This window comes from Nomascus leucogenys, chromosome X, assembly GCF_006542625.1.
Source record: "Nomascus leucogenys isolate Asia chromosome X, Asia_NLE_v1, whole genome shotgun sequence".
NCBI classification, from domain to species: domain Eukaryota; kingdom Metazoa; phylum Chordata; class Mammalia; order Primates; family Hylobatidae; genus Nomascus; species Nomascus leucogenys.
In genome coordinates, this window is record NC_044406.1 from 126,992,571 (window position 1) to 127,005,286 (window position 12,716).

Sequence of the window (12,716 nt, forward strand, 5' to 3'; positions counted from 1 at the left end):
GTGACAGAGCAAGCCTCCATCTCAAAAAAAAAGAAAAAATTCAAGTTATAAGAAAGAAAGTTTAAAAATACATAAAACTCTGAAAACCAAAAATATCTGGCAATATGCAATATTGGCAACTATCTTTTCATATATACATAGCGCTATACGTATAAATGCTCGTATGTAAATTTACGTAAGGAGAGTTACATCGTGTATACACGTATATACATATATATGTATATATTTAATGTTTAGAAAGACCATCTCTATAAAATTTTGCATTTCTTTACTCTCTCCTCCAATTGGATAACCAATGTTAAAAGGTGATTTTGCATTTTTACGTATCTTTGCCAATTTCATATAGTAATATATCATATATACATATACATACACCTGTATAGAAGCACTACTTTAATCTTTAATGCATCTTGCTTATATAACTTAGAAACACTTCGTAAAAATCTATCCACATTTTCTGGTATAGAATTATCATACTTTTAAATGTAGTAATGTGAATGGTGATGGCTTAAATGCAATTTATTAAGCTATTTCTCTATTGCAGGCATTCAGGTTGATTCCAGTTTTTGGCCACTGCACTGTATTGGTCTTCTTTGGCTGCTATAACACAATACCACAGAATGGGTTGTTCAAACAACAGAAATTTATTTCTCATTGTCTGGAGACCTGAAATCTGACGTTAGGGTGCCAGTATGATGAGTTCTGGTGATGATTTTTTTCCTAGTTATAGACAGTGGCCTTCTCATTGCGTCCTCACATGGAAGGGAGAGCAAGCTCTCTAGTGTCTGTTATAAGGACACTAATTCTATCAGATAAAGGCCCCACCCTTATGAACTCATCTAATCTTAATTACTTCCTTAGAGGCCCCATCTCCAAATACACCCATAGAGGTTGTATTAGTTAGTTTTCATACTGCTATAAAGTTACCACCTGAGACTACATAATTCATAAACGAGGAGATTTAAGTGAGTCACATTTCCTCATGGCTGGGAAGGCTTTAGGAAAATTACAATCATGGCGGAAGTGGAAGCAGCATATCTTAGGTGGTGGCAGGCGAGAGAGCCAGAGAGCGAAGAAGGAACTTGCCAATAACTTACAAAACTATCAGATCTCATGAGAACTCACTCACAATCGTGAGAACAGCATGGGTGAAAACCGCCCCCATGATTTAATCACCTCTCACCAGCTTCCTCCCTCAACACCTGGGGAGTACAGTATGAGATGAGAGACAAACCATTTCATTCTGCCAGTGTCCCCTCCCAAATCTCATGTCTTGTCACATTTCAAAACAAATTATGCCTTTCCAACAGCCCCCAAAGTCTTAACTCATTTCAACAGTAACTCAAAAGTCCACAGTCCAAACTCTCAGCTGAGACAAGGCAAGTCCCTTCTACTTATGAGCCTGCAAAATCAAAAGCAAGTTAGTTACTTCCAAGACACAATAGGGGTAAAGGCATTGGATAAGTGTTCTAATTCCAAATTGGAGAGATTTGCCAAAACAAAGTGGCTACAGGCTCCACGCAAGAAGAAAAAACTCCATGTTTTACATCCAGGTCACTCTGGTATAAGAGGTGGGTTCCCATGATCTTTTACAGCTCTGCCCCTGTGGCTTTGCAGGGTATAGCCCCACTCTCAGCTGCTTTCACAGGCTAGCATTGAGTATCTGTGGCTTTTCCAGGTGCACAGTGCAAGCTGTCTGTGGATCTATCATTTTTGAATCTGGAGGATGGTAGCCTTCTCCTTACATTCTTCTAGACAGTGCCTCAGTGAGGACTCTGTGTGGGGGCTCCAACCCCACATTTCTCTTCTGCACTGCCCTATCAGAGGTTCTCCTTGTGGGCTCCACCCCTGCAGCAAATTTCTGCCCGGACAAACAGGTATTTCCATAAATCCTCTGTAATCTAGGCAGAGGTCCCCAAACCTCAATTTTTGAGTTCTGTGCTCCCACAGACCCAACACCACATGGAAGCCACCAAAGCTTGGGTCTTGCACCCTCTGAAACAACGACCCGAGCTGTACCTTGGCCCCTTTTAGCCAAGGCTGGAGCTGGAGCAGCTGGGACGCAGGGCATCAAATCTTGATGCTGCACATAGCAGGGGCCCATGGGCCTGGCCCAATAAAGCAGTTTTTTCTTCTTGGCCTCCAGGTCTGTGATGGGAGGGGCTGTCAGCAAGATCTCTGAAATGCCCTGGAGACATTTTCCCCATTGTCTTGGTGATTAACAATAGGCTTTCCATTACTTATGTAAATTTCTGCAACTGGCTTAAATTTCTCCCAGGAAAATGGGTTTTTCTTTTCTATTGCATTGTCAGGTTCCAAATAATCGAAACTTTTATGCTCTGCTTCCTCTTGAACACTTTGCCACTTAGAAATTTCTTCTGGCAGATACCATAAATCATCTCTGTCAAGTTAAAAGTTCCACAGATCTCCAGGGCAGGGGCAAAATGCCACCAGTCTCTTTGCTAAACATAGCAAGAGTGATTTTTACTCCATTTCCCAATAAATTTCTCATCTCCATCCGAGACCACCTCAGCCTGGACTTCACTGTTGACATCATTATCCACATTTTGGTCAAAACCATAGAAAGAGTCTCTAGGAAGCTCCGAACTTTCTCACATCTTCCTGCCTTCTTCTGAGCCCTCCAAACTGTTCCAACCTCTGCCCATTACCCCGTTCCAAAGTCACTTACATCTTTTCAAGTATGTTTTTAACAGCACCCCACTCTGTGCTATCAATTTACTGAATCAGTCCATTTTCACACTGCTATAAAGATATTCTCAAGACTGGGTAATTCATCAACGAAGGAATTTTAATTGACTCACAGTTCTGCATGGCTCTGGACACCTCAGGAAACTTACAATCATGGCGGAAGGGAAAGCAGGCACATCCTACATGGTGGCAGGTGAGAGAGCCAGCAGGCGAATGAGAAACTTGCCAAACACAATACCATCGGATCTCGTGAGAATTCACTCATTATCATGATAACAGCATGAGAGAAACCACCCCCATTATCCAGTTCATTCCTCACCAGATTCCCCTCTCAACACCTGGGGATTACAATTCAAGATGGGATTTGGGTGGGGATACAGAGCCAAACCATATTAGGGGGATCAGGGCTTCCACAGATGAATTTTGGGAAGACAGAAATATGTAGTCCATACCTCTCATGTGCTGCATCCTGAGTCATGTGCTGCATACCAATATTTCAGTCAATGATGCACTGCATATACTATGGTGTTTTCCTAAGATTATAATACAGCTGAAAAGTTCCTTTTGCCTAGTAACATTGTAGCAAAATGCAATATTCATATGTTTGTGGTAATTCTGGTATAAACAAACCTACTCTACTGCCAGTAATATAAATGTATAGCTCATACAATTATGTGTGGTAAATAATATTTGATGATGACAACAAACAAACATGTTGCTGGTTGTATATTGTGAGGGGAAAATAAATCTTGGGACCCCAAAATCACTAAGCTAAAGAAAAAAGTTAAGCTGGGAACTGCTTAGGGCAAACCTGTCTCCCATTTGATTCAAAGTCATTTTTCTGCTCACTGAGATAAATGTGTATCTGATTGCCTCCTTTGGAAAGGCCAATCAGAAACTCAAAAGAATGCAACCATTTGTCTCATCTGCCTGTGACCTGGAAACCCCTTCCTTTGCTTTGAGTTGTCCTGCCTGTCTGGACTGAACCAATGTTCATCTTACATATATTGATGGATGTCTTGTGTTTCCCTAAAATGTATAAAACCAACTGTACCCCGACCACCTCAGGCACATGTCATTAGGACCTCCTGAGGCTGTGTCATGGGTATGCATCCTTAACTTTGGCAAAATAAACTTCCTAATTGTCTGAGACCTTTTTCAGATATTTGGGGTTCACAGTATTCACTATGCTATCCGTAATTTTCATCACTATTTTAGAATGTACTTCTGAAATAATGTTAACTATAAAACAGTCTGAGGTCAGTCCTTCAGGAGGTATTCCAGAATAAGGCATTGTTATCATAAAAGATGACAGCTGCATGCCTGTTATTGCCAGTGAAAAACTTACAGTGGGACAAGTTGTGGAGGTGGACAACAGTGATATTGACAATCCTGATCCTGTGTATCCCTAGGCAAATGTGTGTTTTTGTGTTCAAAGAAAAAGTTTAAAAAGTAAAATAAATTTAAAAATAGAGGAAAGCTTATAGAATAAGGACATAAATAATTAAGATATGTTTGTACAGCTGTGTAATGTGTTTATTTTTTTAAGCTAAATGTTACTATGAAGGATTCAAAAAGTTGAAAGTGTATAAAGTAAAAAAGTTACAGCAAGATAAGGTTAATTTATTATTGAAGGAAGAAAACTGTTTTAATATATTTAGTGTAGTCTAATGTTCAATTTTTATAAAGTCTGTAGTAGTTTACAGTAAGGCCTTCACATCCATTCACCACTGACTCACAGTCTCACCCGGACTAATTTCCAGTCCTGTAAGCTCCATGCATGGTAAGTGCCCTATACAGGTGTGCCATATTCATCTTTTATACCATACATTTACTTTTAAATTTTCTATGTTTAGGTACACAAATACTTTCCATTGTCTTACAATTGCCTAAGTATTTAGTACAGTAAAATGCTGTACACGTTGCAGCTTGGGAGAAATAGGCTGTACCATATAGCTTAGGTGTTTAGTATGCTCTACCATCTAGGTTTGTGTATGTACACTCTATGATGTTTACACAATGATGAGAGCTGCCTAACAACACATTTCTCAAAACACATTCCCATAGTTAAGTGATGCATGATTGTATATGTACGGACTCCTATAAATCGAGATAAAAACAGAAACAGAAATGAGCTAATAAGAAATCATGCAAGTGTTTAATAACTTTTTCCATAATAAGAAATGATTCAGAGGATAAGCATACAAATAAGTAGTAAACACATAGAAAGGTCAATTGCATTTGTTTCCTGGAAAATGCAAAGTTTTTCTTATTCATGTTTGTAAATATACAAATGATTCTCTTGCAAGAAATATTAGTGGTAAATGACACTCCTGGCTTGTTTGGTGCCAGATAGTATGCTAAACACTTTACCCGAATTATTTCATGTTATTGTGAAACAGCATTTTGAGATACACATCCTTAACCCCAAGCTACAGATGGGGAATCTGAGAACCAGTGAGGTTAGGTAAGATGTACTTGTTAAAATCATATAGCTTACAAATAGTAAATCTGAGCCAGAACCTGAATCTAGATCACACATTTGTATGGCCTTTCATTAGTGACAGCAACAGCAAATACATTCAGTAGGTAGTAGACTCTGTTCTAAACACTTAATATGAATTAATGAATTTAATTCTACAACAGGCTTATTAGGTAGTTAATATATGACTATTATCTCCATTTTGCAGATGAGAAAATAGAGGCAGAGAGAGCATAAATAGCAGTCAGTAGAATCAATATTTCAGTCCTGGAAGACTGACTCTAAAGTCCACAGCCATAACCCACACTAAAATGCAAAAAGCTAAAACCTGCTGCTTGGGGAGATTCAGAGTTTGAAATAGAAATTTGTCTTTGACCTTTAAAAAAAATATTTTTTCAGACATAGTCACAGACAAGTATATGATTCTGCACTGTCACTTATTAGGGTGTGTTATCATTGGGGGAAAACAACAACTCTTATTGACAGGAATAAAAACAAGTGACAAGTGATCCTACTGTAGGGAAATGCCAGCAACTTCTTTTTTTTTTTTTTTTTTGTCGGAGTTTCGGTCTTGTTGCCCAGGCTGGAGTGCAGTGACACGATCTCGGCTCACTGCACCCTGCGCCTCCCGAGTTCAAGCGATTTTCATGCCTTAGCCTCCCTGGGTACCTGGGATTACAGGCATGCACCACCAAGCCTGGCTAATTTTGTATTTTTAGTAGAGACGGGGTTTCTGCATGTTGGTCAGGCTGGTCTCGAACTCCCAACCTCAGATAATCCACCCACCTTGGCCTCCCAAAGTGCTGGGATTACAGGCGTGAGCCACCGTGCCTGGCAACCAGCAACTGTTAATAAGAACTGCTTTTATTTTCCATTGAGTAAAACAAGAAAAAGGTGGAATTTCATCATTTTCATTTCAACTCGAATACATTCTCAGTGACCTCCCTGCAACTTTCTGCATTAACTCAGTGGTAGTAAATAGTTTGCCAGCTATTGACAAACGTTAATAAATTGTTCTACATCAAGAGCAACAAATATTCCTCACCTGCATATTACACAGTGGTGGCAAAAGTGAAAAAATAAAACCATGTAATCCTTGTGCTCTCTAATCAGTTGAGAATGAGGTTAATTTGAGATCGTTTGGAATGAGAAGCCAGGTTTTTGCCAAACAGCAATCAAAAAAGCATTACCCTTTTGCTGCTGACAGGAAAGTTCAAAAATTCCATCATGTTCCAGTTTCTCAGCAGTTGATAAAGGTTAATAAAACAAGGTTTTAGGAAGGCAGTGTTTGTACATTTTTTATGCTCTTAAAGGACAGTTCTCATTAGCTCCACATGGCTCAGCTCTGATACTCTTCTCATATTTCAACTGGAGCGTGTCCCTACTTCCTGCTTTGCATGGACCGATAAACTGTGGATAGAGCTCCCAATTCTGATAGCTGAGGAGAGAGATGAAGCCCTTTAAGTAATCTTAGCCAGTGACAGTAAATGGTAAGAGGAGATAAGATTTGCATTAAAGTCTCAAGGGAAGAGAACGTCTGTTTTGTGGAATTATAAACATTAAATTAGAATGGGCAATTCATTATTTTGTAGAATTCCCGAGGTAGTTGGGTAGCAGATTTTTTATGGGATTTTATAAATGGCAAGTACTTTCTTCCAGGATGAGGAAATGTTATATCTCATATTTAACAATGTCTATATGTTTCATTCTCTTATACCTCAGCAATTTGATATTTAAATGTGAATAACACTGTTGTTTCAGAAAGTATTATATTAATTTTCAAATTATTTTGAGAACATACTACATGGCAAAATGCTATACCTTTAAGAAAATAAGTGCACTCTTAGCTTACAAAAAGTAAAAACTTCTTTGAGTGTACAAAAATAACTTATTTCTGAGTAATTATATTTTTTTCTAACTTAATTTCTCTGGACCTCAGTTTTTCTTCTTCAGAATGTGAACATAGCGCATATATTTCTGGTTTCATAGGGAGGATTAGAGAAACTTTCATATAAATTTCTCATACTGTATAGTGTGTAATAAGCACTCAATAAATATTAACTGTTAGTACTGTCATTTTGGTACATTTATAATTATTAGGTAGTTTAGTAGCTTATTAGATAGGGTTTATCTAGGTAACAAAATATATATGGACCTCGGCAGCTCATTTGGGAACTATTTCTCATAATATATTGTAGACAACATGAAGAAATATAAGCATGATTGTGTTTCTATCTGGCTGCATTATACCTGATTGTTCTGTAATACAACTAGAGAGAGATTTATAATTGTATACCACAGGACAGTAGCCCAAACCTTGTCTTGATTATGGTTATTTTCAGTGAGTTAGATAAAGCAGTTAAGTATTTGCTCATCAAATCCATGGATAAAGTTGTAAAGTAGAACAAATAGTTTTGGTGAGGGAATTAGAATCTAAAAACATATTGACAAGCTGGGATGATAGACAAAATATATCAGAATGAAATTTAATAAAAATTGATATAAATCTACACCCTTGAGATAAAAAAATCCAATACACATATTCATGGTTGGGGGCATCATTTCATAGCAGTGCTTGCAGAAGACGGTTTAGTGTCAGTGGTAAACTCAGTATGAATCACAATATAATTTATGTCATTTTCCAAAAGAATGAATGCTATCTTAGACTGCATGAATGAATACTATCTTAGACTGCATAAATGAAAGTACAGTGACTAAAATGAGAGAGACACTTGACTTCACTTTGTCTAATAGTAATTAACAGTCTGCTCAGTTTGGAGAGGTGTTAAAATGTTTAAAGTGAATAATAAGAAATGAAGACTATTCAGACTAGAATGATTTTCCAAAATGAGGGAAGGAACTGAGGCTATCTAACCTGGAGAGGGACGACTACGGAGGGACGGGGCATCTGTTCTCTGAAGATCAGTTATGTGTGGGATTGTTGGACATTTAAAACATAAGAATAATGTTCTGCCATTCTGTTGTCTTCCACTCAGGGGGAAAACATAAAAAAACACAATCGTTAAGAGTCTTAAGTGTGAGTATTGTAAAGGCAGAAAAAGAAAGGGCTAGAAAATGATAGCAGTAAGAGAACTGTTACTTTATTTTAGGTTACCAGAAAAGACTTTCTGAGGAGGTGAGTTTTGAGATAAGAACTGAAAGATGAGTAAATGAGATAAAGATATTACAGGAAACAAGAATTACAAGAATAACAAAAATGGTTTTATTGGTTTGTTCAAGGAATAAATTTAGGCCAATGTGGATGATGATTAGGAAGAGAAGGACAAAGTTGTTACACACAAACACACAATGTAAAAAGTACATAATGTTTTATTTTATGTGGGTTCTTTTTTCGGAAAACACACAATATATTATATGTCTCCTAAATCTTGAGTAACAAACCATGTTAGTATATATGACTTTATTCTTGAACAACTTTCTGCATATTCTTTCATATTATGATTATATTATTTTATTATTGGATATATCATTTTATTATTCATAGCCCTTTGCAAATTTCTATTTTATTTTGTTAAAATTTTCACTCATTTTCTCTTTTATTGAGTAGTCTATCATTTCCTTAATGATTTATTGAAGATTTTTATATGCTGGATAGTAATCCTTTGTCTAGTATATGCATTGAAAATATGTTTTCCTAGTTAGTGATTTGCCTCTTCATTCACTTTAGTAAGTCTTTTCAAGAAAATAAGTTCTTATATGTAATGTAGTAAAATTTATTATTGTTTTATTTTAGCAATTGTTTTGAATGTATAGAAGATGTGATTACAGACAAGATCATATAGGGAGAAAATGTACAGAGAAAAGAGAGGGAAGCTAAGACCAGGTCTTGAAATCTTTTTGATTTACTGTCTCCATTTTGTGTTTCAATTGAAACATTTGAGAAAAGCCCAATTCATTTTCCTTTGAAGATAACTTTTGTTCCTGCTTAGATGATTGTAAATTTTTGTACTTGTACCTCAAAAACAGTTTGCCAGTTTATGACTAACCCCGGTTGTCTTTTCATTGACTTTTCTTATCACATGATGATGCTTTTGAAAGTATTTATTCAGCTTTTCCACCAGTTCAGAAACAACGACGCCTTGGATTGGATAGCTTCACTTCCATGACTTCTTGTTTCTTCTTCTGGACACTGCATACGTGGATCTGTCCATATCTACAATCACCTCTCATCATTTTCATTTCTTCATTCTCTATCTCTACATTGTGGTGAAGTTTCTTAAGTCTGTCATTCTCATTGCTAGCTTGATTGGTGATGTTTTTATTTGTCTCTTTATTGCTTCAAGCAAAGGATTTCATTTTGCGATTAAAATTTGATGTTGTTTTTAAATAGTTTTTGTTCATTTTTTCATTTAACCAACTGGAGGCTCCTTGTACTTCTCAGTGTTTTGACTTATCTTTACTTCTTATTTTATAGTCTTTTCATAAAAGTGTATTAAGCAAAACTTTACCCTCTTATTTCTGCCAATAAGTATTGCCCTTGTATAAAATAAATATATTTATGTCTCTTTAGTCTATTTTCTGTTTTATCACCCTACCTGTCACTTGTCGTAATTCCTAGTAATGAATGCAGACTAACTTCAAGCTAAACTACTGATTATAGTTTTTATCATTAGCTAAAATGCTTTCAGTTTAATTTACTTTTCTTTAAAATATTTATCAACATAGTTTTATACTCTATACATAGAATCTGAATGTACTGTTTAATTTTTTGCTTCTTCCAACCCTGAAGAAATGATGATATTATGTTATAGGGTAGAAGAAACTGAATTTAGGTGTAGGAATATACCATTTTTCAAGGGATTATCTTAGTGCTAAGTAGGTAGAGTGAGTGAGAAATTCACTATATTCAGACCCAGGCTGTTCAGATAAATCTCTGCAAGGGGGAAGCCTCAGTGCTGTGGGTCAAACCCAGTTGAATAATTACACTTTAACAAATTAGATAATACTTTTCTCATAGGAAATTGTGGAGAAAACAGTAGTGTATATCTGCAAGATTAAGAATGGGAGACCACTTGATAAAGATTATAGACAATCAATACTGCCTTTATTAAAACACTTTGACTTCTCACAATTAATATAATAGCCAGGGCCAAAATTATTGAATTATCATTCTTGGCACAGTATATAGTACAGTACTTTCACACGCACTCATTAAATCCTTTTTTGACAATAGTGATAATGATAGGTATGATCCAGACAAAATGAAATATGACCAAGTGACCAGTTAAAGACAGAAACAGCCAATCAAATTACACTAACATTGACTGAATACATGCTGGGCTGCAAGCTCTATGCTGAATGGGAGAGAGCAGATCTTGATGAGAACACATTTTTGCCCCCCTGGGAAGATCTCGTAAAATACGTGCTTGGTGCCCTTCACTTTTACTTTTTCATCTTATGTATGCTTCTCTCTTTTTTTTTTTTTCAGGAGGGAACATTGAAAATCTGATGTAGCACAGAAAGAAATAAATATATCTTTTACTTATAGCAGTGGTCAGCAAACCATAGCCTATGGGCCAAATCTTGTCTGCTACCAGCTTTTGTCAATAAAGCTTTTTTTTGGCATAAAGATACGCCCATTAATTTATGTATTTTCTGTTGTTGCTTTTGTGCTATGTTAGTGGAAATGAGTAGTTGGCACAGAGACTATAGGGCCCACAAAGCTAAAAAAAATTACTATCTGGCTTTTTACAAAATGTTTGGTGATCCCCTCAAAAAACTGTTAATCTACATTGGCTGATAGAATTCCATCCATCTTCAGTGAGCAGTATTCATATCTTGGTAAATTTTAAGTGTATCTTCTGAACTCACTTTTATATCCCCTCTTTTATTATTCTCATTCGTGCCCATAAATAAGTTAGTTCAAATAAACACATTAATTGATGTAAATTATCATATGTCCACATTACTGGGTAAAATTGCCTGTATTTGCCAATGGAATATATCATTACCAAGAAGAACATTGTTTCAGCATTGATTGCCATGTATATTCTGACTCTGTCTCCTTTTACTTTGCCCGCTACCCCTGTGCTTTAGCTACACTGGCCTTTTCTTGGAACTTGAGAAGCATGATCATTTTGGATGTACATTTTGCAGTGTATATTTTGGGACTGTACGCTTGCCCTTCTCTGTGCCTGGGATGCTTTTAACTCCCTTGTTTGTTCAACTCTCTCTTATGTTCAAATATTACCTTCACTGAAAGGCTTTCCTTGACCACCTAATCTATAATAGCCTCCTTCTTTCCCAGAACTCTCACTTTAAAACACCCAGTGACCCCTATTATTTGCTGATATTATATGGAATAATAATTTCTTGTGTCTCCCTACCAGAGTGTTGTCTCCATTAGAATAGAGACATTTTATTTGACTCGATGTTATATTCCCACAGCTTATAACAGTGCTAGGAATTTAGTAGGTACTCAACCAATATTTCTAGAATGAATGAATAATTGGATCTAAGAAATACATTAAAGAGACAGTATATCTAAGTGGTTAGGTAAATATAGCTGACATAAATGTAACTTCTTCCAAGTGAACTTGAACAAGTTACTTTTCTGAACCTCAGTTTCCTCATTTGAAAAATTGGGATAATAACAGTACTTATCCTCTCAGAGTTTCTGTATGAATTAAAGACTATGTAAAAGTTCAGACATATTGTATAGCATGATAAGTGCTTAAAGAAGAAAATTATTACCATTAATGTGGTAATTCTTGGCATTACCAAAATGACAAGGATAACCAGGAAAGCTTTATCACATAAAGCTTAATGCTAGCTATTGGAAAATGCATTTTTTATCATAAATAAGATTATGTTACACCAGCCAATCTATGATCTTGCAAGTTAGTGTTGTCACAAATTGAATCCTTGGAAGTGAGAATATTAAGTTATTGTATTCAAAAATATTTACTGAGAGCCTAAACTCTGTGTTAGGTACTGTTGAGCAAATTTTCGACGAGAATTTTCTGTGTGTGTGTGTTTTTTTTTTCAATCTCTTCTGATATGTTCACCAAAGAAAGTGATCCCTTAGCCAAGATCTTGGCAAGAACCAGCGTCAAGGGCATGTTCATCCAGTAATCCTGAAATGTTCGACACCCAAGAAGAGAATCAAGATGAAAATCTGTGCAGTTCTGTGAGATTTCTGTAGTACTTTGTTCTGCGTACACTTCAAAAGTACGCTAGACTTTCAACTTAGTATAGCATTGTCATTTCCACTGATGTATTTCTTGAGTATAGTGACCAACTCTCCTGATTTTCTCAGGACTAAAGGAGTTTCTGGGACAAGAAAATTATAGTTTTAAAAACAGGACAGCCCCAGCAAACTGGGACAAGTTGGTCACACTATCCATGAGGATGTGTATGTATGCACATTTTTATGTATGTTAATTCATATTTTATAATTTACATACCATATTTATACCAGGAATCAGGTGTGTTAAATCCCGTGATACACATATATTTATATCCCAAAATCCCAAAATCTATGTAATTACCATCTATTTCTAAA